The sequence below is a fragment of the Oncorhynchus clarkii genome, chromosome 2 (genome assembly GCF_045791955.1).
Source record: "Oncorhynchus clarkii lewisi isolate Uvic-CL-2024 chromosome 2, UVic_Ocla_1.0, whole genome shotgun sequence".
Classification (NCBI taxonomy): domain Eukaryota; kingdom Metazoa; phylum Chordata; class Actinopteri; order Salmoniformes; family Salmonidae; genus Oncorhynchus; species Oncorhynchus clarkii.
In genome coordinates this window covers 36,871,613-36,885,568 of record NC_092148.1, presented here as the reverse complement: position 1 = coordinate 36,885,568, position 13,956 = coordinate 36,871,613, and the positions used below count along the sequence as shown (strand labels likewise).

Below are 13,956 nucleotides of genomic sequence, written 5' to 3'. Positions count from 1 at the left end.
TAAAGTGGTGAAAATTTCAGTTTGTAAAAGTTGAGACAAAAAGTTGTTAATGTGGTAATTTAGCTGTCTTTTTTATTGGTATCAGATAACTTTGTTCTGATTCCTGATTTGAATAGCAGAGAAGTAGACCAATATGTCGTACCCTCTAAGTTTTTGTCTAAAGTTGTAAAAATGTAAATGGTTTGGAAGTAGAGGAAGATTTCATATGCTTGAACTTTTTGTTAAAATTGATGGGAAAGGGGTCAGAGTAGCGTATCTTTGTTAAAATTTGCATTGTTCACTGTGAATGGAATGTTGGGAGTCAGGGAGTTGATGTCACAATGGGAATTTAAGAATGTTAAAGAAATCCCGTGAAAGTGAATGAAGATGGACAAAAAACGTAATAGTTTTAAAAGTATAAAAGATACAGTATCAAAAAGTTGTATGCACACACTGGTCCTGACCGCTCTGCACATTTTAAAGTTTGAATGAGGTGTCTAGCATAAAGCTGCAATATGTAACTTTTTTGGGTGATCCAATTCAGATAAAAATGTGAATTATGGATATGTCATTCTCATTGAAAGCAAGTCTAAGCAGTGATATATATATATGTTCTATGTGCGCTATTTCTATGATTCCTTGATTAAGTTTCCTTTTTGCATCTTTTACTTTTGGTTTTGTACACCAGCTCCAAACAGATAAATGCAATATTTTTAATTGTGGAACATATATTTCACAGCGGTTTAGATGGTACAATGATTTTCTACAATATACATGCTTTTTGTGACCAACTGAATTAGGTGAACTATTAGAATTTTAGCAACCAAGAAATGGTGGAGCGATTTCTGTGTAGTGCATTTTAAACGGTGTAAATGGATTCGTTTTCCAGATAGTAGTATATTTAAAGTTGGGACTTTTGCGTCACAAGTCCCATCTATGTAAAATGTCCTGTTAAGCCAGGCCAATGAGAGATGACGAAAGGGGGCGGGATCCTCTTGACGTCTGGTGCGCCGGCGCGGATGTTTGTGTAGCGCGAGATGATGTTTTTGTTGTTCTAATCTTCTGAATATGGCTTCGTAGTTCTTTTGACAAGGCGTAGGGAAAGCCCCCCCACAATTTATTTCAGCTTGCCTTCAAGCATCGCTGCAAGACCTGCGCTACAGACACCGTGACACAGCCGAGGAAATGCGGACTTCTAGCCCTTTCGCTACGGGTTAAATGGCTGCAACACCCACACCGTAGCAAGCTGGTAAGTAGTGCTAAACGGTGTAACTTCACGCTATGTATTTTAGTCGTTCGAATGACCGGGTTAGTGAATAATATGATGGCATTATGTCCAAGCTCTAGGAACTATTAAGAAATATGGCAGTTGTAGGCTAATGATGTGAAGTGGCGGACTTTGGCACTCACTCTGTTTATTTTTTACAATAGTTGAGGTGCTCAACATTGAAGTTGCCCAATCTCAGTATAAAGTAGACAGTATAATATTGCTACTGTAACGGTAACTGTTGTACATGCCGTGAATTGAATTGCACTTCCTGACTGCCAAATCACAGAGTTTCTAAACCCAGAGGCACAACATCGTAAGACTTTCGGGAACGCTTGCGAAACAGACCAAGCAGTCCAGGTTTGAGAAGTCAGTGAGAGTAATTGTTACTTAGTTCATTTTCAGAAATCTAAAGGCACAACCTTGATTCGAGCCTATGTCTTAAGTAGTTGAACACTCCAGCCTCTGGAAGATGACAAACGGACACGATTTCATTCAGAAACAACTTCATATCGAAGGAGGGCCTTTATTTTACGATCTGCACATGCGCAGTTTGGCGCGAGACGACCGTTTGACCCATTTACGTGATTCTGGGCATCAGTTTCGCAAGCTAACATCGCCATGACATCGCAAAGTGCGATAGGCAGAAACTGCTTCTTCAGTAGACATCCCCATCTTCATACTGTACTATCTTTGATCAAATTCTGAATTTGCTATGCTATTATTGATAAGAATTTTTAATGTGTTTTTTGACATAGGCTAAAATAAGAATATGCTATATATTTGACATACGTGCAGCTGTCTGTTTAAAATATTTTTGTTGTTGTAATATAGCCTAACATCCTGCATGTCTAGTGTCAATTGTGTGCGTAAAATAACCGTGCGCAAAATATTTGTGTGCATAAACGCCAGCCAGGCAAAAGTTTAATTTTTAATTTTTCTTGGTTACATTCTTGTGCCATGGGGAAAAAGAAGGATGGCAAAAATCGTTAGGTCTACCTGCCTTCATTCACCAACGTAAAGTCTGACAATTTATATGAATTAATGTGATAACTTGCTCAAGATATTCTTGATGATTGCAGTTGATCATGTTATACAGTGAAATAATAGCTTAGAATGGAACTTCATAGGCCAACATCTGCCAAGATGCGATTTCTAGAAATATCATCTTGAAATGTGAAAGCAAAGCATGCATTCATCCAATTTTGGCTTACCTATATGCCAGTCATCTGTTGATTATGAATTCTGGAGAGCGCCCACTGCCCAGAATGAAATTACGCATAGCCTAGTGATGGGTTGCTTTGTTGGGAAAGCTTGAGTCAGTGCACTGTAGTGGGTCGCCTGTCAGAAAACACACATTACAGTAATGTTGATCGTATTTGATCTCCTTAATATGGTGGTATGACATTTTCTGTGCAATTGTCATAGGACATGGTCAATATTTTTCTTTTTTATTGTCCACGTTTGACGCGATGCGTTCTTGGTTCTTTTTTTACACACGTTAAAAGGTACTGCCGTCAAGGGCATTTTAGGCCAAACAGTAGGCCTACATGACATGCCCATGATATAAAAATATGTTTTGCATGGAATCCTGAAGCATTTGCTTTGCATCTATTCCTTATTTCCTTCATATTTTCTATTACCCCATATATGAATTACTCATTAGTGTGGATAACTTTAAAATCTGCATACATTTCTTTCATTTTTTTTAATACTGTCCTTCATTCAGAGAGAAGTAGCTTGCTCTTTTGGAAGTTTAGAAGTTTCCCTGTGCACATTCCTAATAATCTCATTCACAACCCATCACTGTTTCATTAGCAAATAAATCTATCGATTGGGTTCTTGTCCGGGCTCTGGCTGGGCCAGTCAAGGACATTCAGAGACTTGTCCCGAAGCCACTCCTGCATTGTCTTGGCTGTGTGCTTAGGGTCGTTGTCCTGCTGGAAGGTGAACTTTCCCCCCAGTCTGAGGCCCTGAGCTCTCTGGAGCAGGTTTTCATCAAGGATCTCTCAGTACTTTGCTCTGTTCATCTTTCCCTCAATATTGCTGCTGAAAAACATCCCCACAGCATGATGCTGCCGCCACCACGCTTCACCGTAGGAATGGTGCTAGGTTTCTGCCAGATGTGAATCTTGGTATTCAGGCCAAAGAGTTCCAATCAGACCAGAGAATCCTGTTTCCTTTAGGTGCCTTTTGGCAACTCCAAGTGGGCTGTCATGTGCCTTTTACTGAGGAGTGGCTTCCATCTGGCCACTCTACCATAAAGGCCTGATTGGTGGAGTATTGCATGGTTGTTCTGGAAGGTTCTTCCATCTCCACAGAGGAACTCTAAAGCTCTGTCAGAGTGATGATCGATTGGGTTCTTGGTCACCTCCCTGACCAAGGCCCTTCTCTCCCGATTGCTCAGTTTGGCCAATCGGCCAGCTCTAGGAATAGTCTAGCTCAATTTCGAGTCTCTGAGCAAAGGGTCTGAATACATATTTAAACAAGGTATTTCTGTTAATGTTTAACCTCTTTCAGCTAGGGGGCACTATTTTTATGTTTGGAAAAATAAAGTTCCCAAAGTGAACGGCCTATTTCTCAGGCCCATATGCTAGAATATGCATATAATTGACATATTAGGATATAAAATACTCTAAAGTTTCCAAAACGGTCAAAATATTGTCTGTGGGTATAACAGAACTGATATTGCAGGCGAAAACCAGAGGAAAATCAAACCAGGAAGTGGCTTCTATTTTGAAAACTCCATGTTCCATAGCCTCCCATTGCTCTATTTAAAGGGATATCAACCAGATTCCTTTTCCTATCGCTTCCTCAAGGTGTCAACAGTCTTTAGACATAGTTTCAGGCTTTTATTTTGAAAAATTATCGAGAAAGATAACATCGCGTAATGGATGAGTTTTGCTTGCGGAACACAGTGGGGCAGCCATTGACTCTCCCTCTCCTACTGAAAAAGAGACAGTGCCTGTTGATATATTATCGATTTATATATTTTAAAAACAACCAGAGGATTGATTATAAAAAACGACATGTTTCTGTGGACATTACGGATACTATTTGGAATTTGTCTGCGTTCCTTGCCACCCATTCTGAAATGAACTGCAGCTCTTTATTAAGTGTTGCAGTCATTTCAGTCGCTGTATTAGTTAACATGTATAGTGTTGAGTCATCTGTATACATATACACACTGGCTTTACTCATTTAAGGAAGTAAGGGGCCTAAGCACACTTTCTAGTGGGCTTAAATTGAAAATATGGAAAATAGGAGTGGCAATATTGTCTGCTATTATCCTCAGTAGTTTTCCATCCAACTTTTCAGACCCTGGTTGCTTGTCATTGTTGCTATATAACAATATTTTTTTCACCTCTTCCACACTCACGTTACGGAATTCAAAATTACAATGCTTGTCTCTCATAATTTGGTCAGATATACATTACCAGTCAAAAGTTTGGACACAGCTACACATTTTTTTTCTTTATTTGTTCTATTTTCTACATTGTAGAATAATAGTGAAGCCATCAAAACCATGAAATAACACATGGAATCATGTAGTAACCAAGAAAGTGTTAAACAAATAAAAATACATTTTATATTCAAGATTCTTCGAAGTAGCCACCCTTTTGGGGGCCCCGAGTTCCTTCAATCTGCAGTCCAAACCATCTCAATTTGGTTGAGGTCGGGTGATTGTGGAGGCCAGGTCATCTGATGCAGCACTTAATCACTGTCCTTCTTGGTCAAATAGCTCTTACACAGCCTGGAGGTGTGTAGGGTCATTGTCCTGTTGGAAAAAAAAGAAGAAGCGCAAACCAGATTTGATGGCGTATCGCTGCAGAATGCTGTGGTAGCCATGCTGGTTAAGTGTGCCTTGAATTCTAAATAAATCAGACAGTGTCACCAACAAAGCACCCCCATGCCATAATACCACCTCCTCCGTGCTTTATGGTGGGAAATACACATGCGGAGATCATCCGTTCACCCACATCGCGTCTCACAAAGACACAGCAGTTGGAACCAGAAATGTCCAATTTGGACTCCAGACCAATGGAGAAATTTTCACCGGTCTAATGTCCATTGCTCCTGTTTCTTGGCCCATGCAAGTCTCTTCTTATTATTGGTGTCCTTTAGTAGTGGTTTCTTTGCAGAAATTCGACCATGAAGGCCTGATTCACACAGTCTCTTCTGAACAGTTGATGTTGAGATGTGTCTGTTACTTGAACTCTGTGAAGCATTTATTTGGGCTGATATTTCTGAGGCTGGTAACTCGAATGAACTTATCCTCTGTAGCAGAGGTAACTCTGGGTCTTCTTTTCATGTGGTGGTACTCATGAGAGCCAGTTTCTTCATAGCGCTTGATGGTTTTTGTGACTGCAATTGAAGAAACTTTCAAAGTTCATGTCTGAGCCAATCAGTTACTTTAAAACGCGTTAAGAAGGAAAGAAATTCCACAAATGAACTTTTAACAAGGCACACCTGTTAATTGAAATGCATTGCCAGGTGACTACCTCATTAAGCAGGTTGAGAGAATGCAAAGAGTGTGCAAAGCTGTCATCAAGGCAAAGGGTGGCTATTTGAAGAATCTCAAATATAAAATACATTTTGATTTGTTAAAAAAAATTTGGTTACTGCATGATTCCATATTTGTTATTTCATAGTTTTGATGTCTTCAGTTTTATTCTACAATGTAGAAAATAGTAAAAATAAAGAACAACCCTTGAATGAGTAGGTGTTCTAAGACTTTTAACCGGTAGTGTATGTTTCACAAGTTTGGACATCAAAGTAGAGTATAGTACCTTTATCGTGTATTCAACTCTAGTACTGTATTGCACTATACTCTACTTTTATTTTCTTCACTATACTTTAACATAGTGGTTTGTGACGACTATGATTTCCCATTGATTGTAGCAAATTCCATTGACTCTTCGCTAAGTCCCACCCCAGAATTTTGGGCAACCAATCGCAGCGCGCCAATGGATAGCAACTGTCGCCGAGTCCAACACCTCAGACAAGCTCACGTTTGAAACGCACTACCAGTCAAAAGTTTAGAAATGTCCTTGTTTTTTTGTCCATTAAAATAACATCAAATTGATCAGAAATACAGTGTCAGCATTGTTGTAAATGACTATTGTAGCTGGAAATGGCTGATTTTATTAAAAAATAAAAAAAAATAATAGAATATCTACCTAGGCGAACAGAGGCCCATTATCAGCAACCATCACTCCTGTGTTCCAATGACACGTTGTGTTAGCTAATCCAAGTTTATCATTTTAAAAGGCTAATTGATCATTAGAAAACCCTTTTGCAATTATGTTAGCACAGCTGAAAACTGTTGTGCTAATTAAAGAAGCAATACAACTTCTTTAGACTAGTTGAGTATCTGGTAGACTAGTTGAGTATCTGGAACATCGGCATTTGTGGGTTCGATTACAGGCTCAAAATGGCCAGAAACAAAGAACTTTCTTCTGAAACTCGTCAGTCTATTCTTGTTCTGAGAAATGAAGGCTATTCCATGCAAGAAGTGGCCAAGAAATTGAAGATTTCGTACAACGCTGTGTAGTACTCCCTTCACAGAACAGTGCAAACTGTCTCAAACCAGAATAGAAAGGCACGTGCACCCTAGAAAAACAGCTTGCAGATACACCGGGTAGGCAAGTAAGTCTACATTATGAGACTATTGTGGATAAGAGCAATAATATTTTTATCTGTCAAACGGCAGTTAAGCATTGATTGTCATATCACCAGAAAAGACAATCAATATTTATTGGAACGGAGCATCAAGCTCATCACCATGCACTTTCACCACCCTATGAAACATAACTTATTTAATCCGTAACTTAATAAACTGCATGGTGTCTCGAGTTGTAGTGGGAGGACCACACACCATATTGTCGCGTGACATGATGGTTATGATTTCAATATATGCGCACAAAGGAACTTCCACTGCCATTTCTCGCATAATTAAGTTTACAGACACAAAAACATCCCACCACGTCGAACAAAATAATTATGTCTGCATTTTTTAAATTGCACCGAAACTTCCAGTTTCATCACAGTTGTTTTATACGATATGACTTTTGTGGCTGCAAACGTGGTTATGAGTAAGACGTGGAATCTAAAGAAATAGTCAAATGCCACCCACGGATACTCCAATCCCAACAAGTATGCAGTATCAGTTATCTATGTCTGACAAGTAGGTTGTAGCTGCAGCCTGGAGTGTTGTTTCTTTATCCAATGTAATGTATTCTCATCGAATTTGGGGATTGTTTTTTTGTCCATGTTCAGAGTTGGGACATTAACCTATCATACATCCTGGTATTACCAGGTTCTGACCACTAGATGGTGGTGTTAAGGTCATAGAAGAGTATCTCTCCCTACAGTACAACACTATTTTTGCATAATGGCATGCAGTGTAGTACTGGCCTAGGCAGAGTGGGAACACATGGGAGGCTTTTGTCAACTGTAAACCAACTCTGGGTCTGAATGGAGATGTTTGTCACTGTGGGCAGAGAGTTATTACTTAGATTGGCTGGGCGGTGGTGTGGGTAAACTCCCTCCTCAGCAGGTTGCCTGCCGTGGGAGGTCTGTTTACCACTGGAAGACCCCTGAGATCCAGCAACCTGTTGCCCTTTTTTTGAACACACTTAAACGGAGCTCCCACCTGTAGACTCTCCCTTGAGCCTGTGTTTGTGCAGGGGAGCGCCCAACGGGTTATACTTCATTAGCATAGTTTATCATAGTCACAGCGGTTACAAATATCCGCTGATATGCCGCCCGGTTACACTGAATGCACCAATAGTGATGGCAGCACTGGGATTCTGCTATACGAGGGAAGCTCTGTGGAGGGAATTTGAATTGGTCTTTCCCTGCCTTTCATGGCGTTGCTTCAACTACTCAGTTCCTGATGTTTTGGATTTTAGTTGAAATTGATGGGATGTCTTTGCTCAGTTGTTGAGTTGTATGGTGAGTCATTCCATTTTTCATACAACTCCCTCTCTCTTTTCAAATTGTCATTCACCTCATATTATAGTTACCTTAGAATGACTATGGGCGCTATGGGACTATAGGCTGAGTGTGAGTTTTCTCTAGACAGAGAGTAAGTAGAGGAGTGTGAAAGTGTAAAAATATTTGCATGCTGTCCTGACGCCCACACAACAGCAGCGAAACGTGGGTGGAGGGAGGGGCCTCGCGTCTAAAAATGACACATCCTCTTTCTATTTTTGTCTTCGATCTTTCCCTCATGCCATTGTGCATCACATTTTTTCTTTCCTTTGCATCTCTCTTGTCAGTTCTATGGCTCTGGGTTGTTTAAGGTTGGGTTCAGACAGCTACTTTCACAGTTGAAAAGACTTAGACGGACAGTGAGTGTTTGGTTTACTTCTGTTTGCTTTCTGTGTGGGCCTTCTTCTGACAGTTAAATGAGATATATATATATATATATATATATATCATTTAACTAGGCAGACACAAAAAACATGTTCACAGATGGGTCATTCCATCAATTCAGTGCCTTTTGACAAGTGTAACTTAAAATTTAACTTAAACTTCATTTTAACATGAAGAGCACATGTTCGACTTCGTAAAAAAGCATGTTTTCCCAAATCAAGAGGTAAAAAAAAAAAGTGATTATCAAGGTGCAAATAAAGTAAGAGTTGACAGTCAACCCCTTTACTGTCAATTTCTTCTTAAACCAGCCATAAATTCCCTTGTAACAGGGGGAATGGAAGCTTGAGGTCACACAATAAGTTTTGTTGTGAATTTTATGTTGATGACGTAAAGAATATTTGCTGGTCTGTGGAGTGTATTGAGGAGCAACCAGACCTGACACATTTCTGAAATTGCTTATTCCAGTTACTAATAAGCATGCACCCATAAAGAATTAATGTAAATACTGTCAAATCCCCTTGGATCAATGAGGAATTGAAAATTGTGTGGTTGAGAGGGATGAGGCCAAAGGTATGGCAAATAAGTCTGGCAGCCCAACTGATTGGCAAACGTACTGCAAATTAAGAAATCATGTGACTAAACTAAATAAAAACAATACTATGAAACAAAAATAAATTATATAAAGAATGATAGTAAAACGCTTTGGAGTGCCTTATATGACATTTTGGGGGAAAAGCAAACTCGGCTCGATCATTCATTGAATAAGATTTATCATAAAACCCACTGATATTGCTACATTAATGACTTTTTCATTGGCAAGATTAGCGAATTTAGGCATGACATGCCAGCAACAAATGCTGACACTATACATCCAACTGATGATTGGCTGAAAGAAATTGATAAGATTGTGGAGGCTGTTTTTTTTTAGACTTCAGTGCGGCTTTTGACATTAACGATCATAGTCTGCTGCTGGAAAAATGTATGTGTTATGGCTTTACACCTCCTGCTATATTGTGGATAGAGAGTTACTTGTCTAACAGAACACAGAGGGCGTTCTTTAATGGAAGCATCTCCAACATAATCCAGGTAGGATCAGGAATTCTACAGGGTAGCTGTTTAGGCCCCTTACATTTTTCAATCTTTACTAACGACATGTCACTGGCTTTGAGTAAAGCGTAAGTATGCAGATGACTAAAAGCATTGGATTTGGGACAAATCTTTCACCTGAACTCTCGTAATGAAAAATGTTGAAATTGAGCATGTTGAGGTGACTAAACTGCTTGGAGTAACCCTGGATTGTAAACTGTCATGGTCAAAACATATTGATACATCATTAGCAAAGATGGGGAGAAGTCTGTCCATAATGAAGTGCTGCTTTGCCTTCTTAACAACGCTATCAACAAGGCAGGTCCTACAGGCCGTAGTTTTGTCGCACCTAGACTACTGTTCAGTCGTGTGGTCAGGTGAAAATTGCAGTTGGCTCAGAACAGGGCAGCACGGCTGGCCCTTAAAAGTACACAGAGCTAACGCTAATGATATGCATGTCAATCTTTCATGGCTCAAAGTGGAAGAGAGATTGCCATCAACACTGCTTGTTTTTGTAAGACCGAGCTGTCTTTTTTTAACTTCTTATGGCTGCAGGGGCAGTATTGAGTAGCTTGGATGAAAAGGTGCCCATTGTAAACGGCCAGCTCCTCAGTCTGCTGCTAATATATGCATATTATGATTAGTATTGGATAGAAAACACTCTAAAGTTTCCAAAACTGTCAAAATATTGTCTGAGTATAACAGAACTGATATTGCAGGCGAAATTCCTTTTCCTATCGCTTCCTCAAGGTGTCAACAGTCTTCAGACATAGTTTCAGGCTTTTATTTTGAAAAATGAGCCAGAACAATAACATCGCGTCAAGTGGTCACATGAGTTTTGCCGTTCCCTCTCCTACTGAACAAGACCGTTGCGGTTGATATATTATTGATTATATATATTTTTAAAACAACCTGAGGATTGATTATAAAAAACATTTGACATGTTTCTGTGGACATTACGGAAACTATTTGGAATTTGTCTGCGTTGTGGTGACCGCTCTTTCCTGTGGATTTCTGAACATAACGCGCCAAACAAACGGAGGTATTTTGGATATAAAAATAATCTTTATGGAACAAAAGGAACATTTATTGTGTAACTGGGAGTCTCGTGAGTGAAATCATCTGAAGATCATCAAAGGTAAACGATTACTTTGATTGCTTTTCTGATTTTCGTGACCGAGCTACTTGATGCTAAGTGTACTTAATGGTTTGTTGCGCGACCGATAAACTTACACAAACGCTTGGATTGCTTTCGCTGTAAAGCATAATTTCAAAATCTGACACAACAGGTGGATTAACAAAAGGCTAAGCTGTGTTTTCCTATATTGCACTTGTGATTTCATGAATATAAATATTTTTAGTAATATTTATTGAATGTAGCGCTATGCTATTCAGCGGTTGTTGATGACAATTATCCCGTTAACGGGATTGCAGCCATAACAAGTTAAACTAATAGCACATAGCTCGAACATCCAAGCATACCCCACAACACATGCTACCAGAGGTCTCTTCACCCCAGGAAGAGTAGCTACTGCCTTGGCAGCAACCAATGGGGATCCCTAATAAATACAAACTGGGAGTGGCAATTGAATGCAAGCTTCACAAAACAAAATATTATGTGATTAATATTTAAATAAATATTATGTGTTTAAACTAATCATGTAGACATTAACTACGTCTGGGCACCACGGAAAATGTTGAGTTTTACAAAGTCATAATTCTCAGAATTGAATGCTTCTCATTTTATTATCCTATCTATTAGTCTTCTATTAATGAATTTTTATTATTACCTCATCAGTTCTCATTACTGAACCTTGCAAACCCTTGGATATCTGCACTAACCCTAGTTTCCGTCATGAATCAGCAATATACAAATGGTCTATTTACAAACTAATCACAGAAATACACAACAAACAAGCAGTTAATAATGATAGAAAAGTCCCTAGTGGGCTTAGCTGATATGACGGCTTGGTAGACAAAGGAAAGGGGTGGGGACTGAGAGAGCGGGAAAGACAAAATGGATTCACTACACACAGTGGATAATTATAATCATTGAAATGCTAATCCTTTGCACATGAACGGCCAATCAATCGAGAGTAATTACAATGTATATATTTACGCCCATATGTCATTGTTGTCGTCTCTGTTGGAATCCTCGATCGTCCTGTAGACGTCAGTCTTTGGTTAACTTTCCCAGAAGTCGCTATGTCTTTCATGGTTGTAGTTGGTTAGAATGAATACTTCAGAGTACCATTTGGAAATGTTCTCATAGATAGATGCTTTGGCGGTTGTCAGTATTCTCATTCTAGACTTACGTAATTTCTAGCTGCAGACTAGTAATTATATGTCTGATTTGTTCCTATTCTGTAGTGATCAATTAGTCTCAGAGTTTAACCTGTTTGGGATAGGGGGCAGTATTTTCACTTTTGGATGAAATGAGTGCCCAGAGTAAACTGCCTCCTACTCTGTCCCAGATGCTAATATATGCATATTATTAGTGGTATTGGATATAAACCACTCTGAAGTTTCTAAAACTGTTTGAATGATGTCTGTGAGTATAGCAGAACTCATATGGCAGATGAAAACCTGAGAAAAATCCAACCAGGAAGTAGGAGATCTGAGGTTTGTAGTTTTTCAAAGCTTGGCCTACCGAATACACAGTGTCTATGGGGTCAAGTTGCACTTCCTAAGGCTTCCAGTAGATGTCAACCATCTGTAGAAACTAAGTGAATATTTATAATGTTATTTCTAACTTCTGTTGACTCCAACATGGCGGATATTTCTTTGGCTGAATTGGGCTCTGAGCGCCGTACTCAGATTATGCTTTTTCCGTAAAGTTTAAAAAAAATCTGACACAGCAGTTGCATTAAGGAGAAGTATAGCTTTAATTCTGTGAATAACACTTGTATCTTTTTATCAATGTTTTTTATGAGTATTTCTGGGATTTGATGTGGCTATCTGCAAAATCACCGGATGTTTTGGAATCAAAACATTACTGCACGTAACGCGCCAATGTAAACTGATATTTTTGGATATAAATATGCAAATTATCGAACAAAACATATATGTATTGTGTAACATGATGTCCTATGAGTGTCATCTGATGAAGATAAAATTAATTATCTATATTTCTGCTTTTTGTGACACCTATCTTTTGCTTGAAAAATGGCTGTGTGTTTTTGTGACTTGGCTCTGACCTAACATAATCATATGTTGTGCTTTCGCTGTAAAGCCTATTTGAGATTGGACACGATGGGTAGATTAACAAGAAGTTTATCTTTCATTTGCTGTATTGGACTTGTTAATGTGTGAAAGTTACATATTTCTGAGAAAAAAATAGAATTTCGCGCGCTGCCTTTTCAGCGGAATGTTGTCGAGGGGTTCTGCTAGCAGAACGCCTGCGCTGGGAAGGTTAACCATTTTCAGCCGTGTAGCCAAAACTACAGTTGTATGGTCTCCGATGGTCTATAGAAATTAGCCATTCCAACATGGGAGCTCTGTCCCGGCGTTCTCTGACTTAATGTATATTTTGTAGGATGTTGTTTTATACTCTGAAAGCAGGGCGGTTCTATGATGCCTAATGTGATGTCTGGGCTCACGGGGGTGTGGCCACTGACTAGTTAAACTTTATATGAAAATCCATACTCTCATTTAGAAGGTTAAACACATTACATATTTTCACAAATAGTTTCATGTTTAATCACATATGTTTCACAATATTTAGGTGTAAACCTGACAGCTGGGAAATGTACACTTTAAGAGATACAGTTGTGTGTTTCCTGTCCGTCATGAGATCACCAAATTAAATGCACTCGTCATGACTGTCCCTTAAGTGTCCACGGACCTTTCTCACATTCTCAAAAATATAAATATTGTTTATTTCTCCCATTTTGAGGATTAGGAGTTTTGAACTAAGCGAAGCTCTTTGTTCTGGTCGACTCTCTTTCAAAACTGCATGGCAGTTTCTACTAGGTATTTATGACCTGTTGTAAAGTCATAAAACTTGTGGTGGGGAGAGGGGGGAGCCACGATATACACCCCCAAAAGGCTACGTCGTAACACTATCTATGGTTAACAGGGTTGATGTGTTACACAACGACCCTCTCAGTTTCCTACCACAAACACCAGACAATTGCCAGAAAGAGTAGAACCAGCTCACCTGCTTTTAGTCTATGATAAGATGTTCAATAGATATATATTTTTTAATATTTTTAAAGGAATAGTTTCACCATATTAAAACGAGT

At 39.0% G+C, this 13,956-nt stretch overlaps 1 protein-coding gene across 2 annotated transcripts in view; it reads left to right on the top strand.

Moving 5' to 3' along the window:
* The first annotated feature begins 1,000 nt into the window (after positions 1-1,000).
* Positions 1,001-13,956, top strand: part of LOC139367589 (transcription factor HIVEP3-like) — a 72,289-nt gene continuing 59,333 nt past the window's right edge. For both annotated transcript variants that reach the window (XM_071105852.1, XM_071105860.1), the window contains exon 1: positions 1,001-1,228. The gene's annotated coding sequence lies outside the window, so the exon portion shown is untranslated. The remainder of the gene's footprint in view (positions 1,229-13,956) is intronic.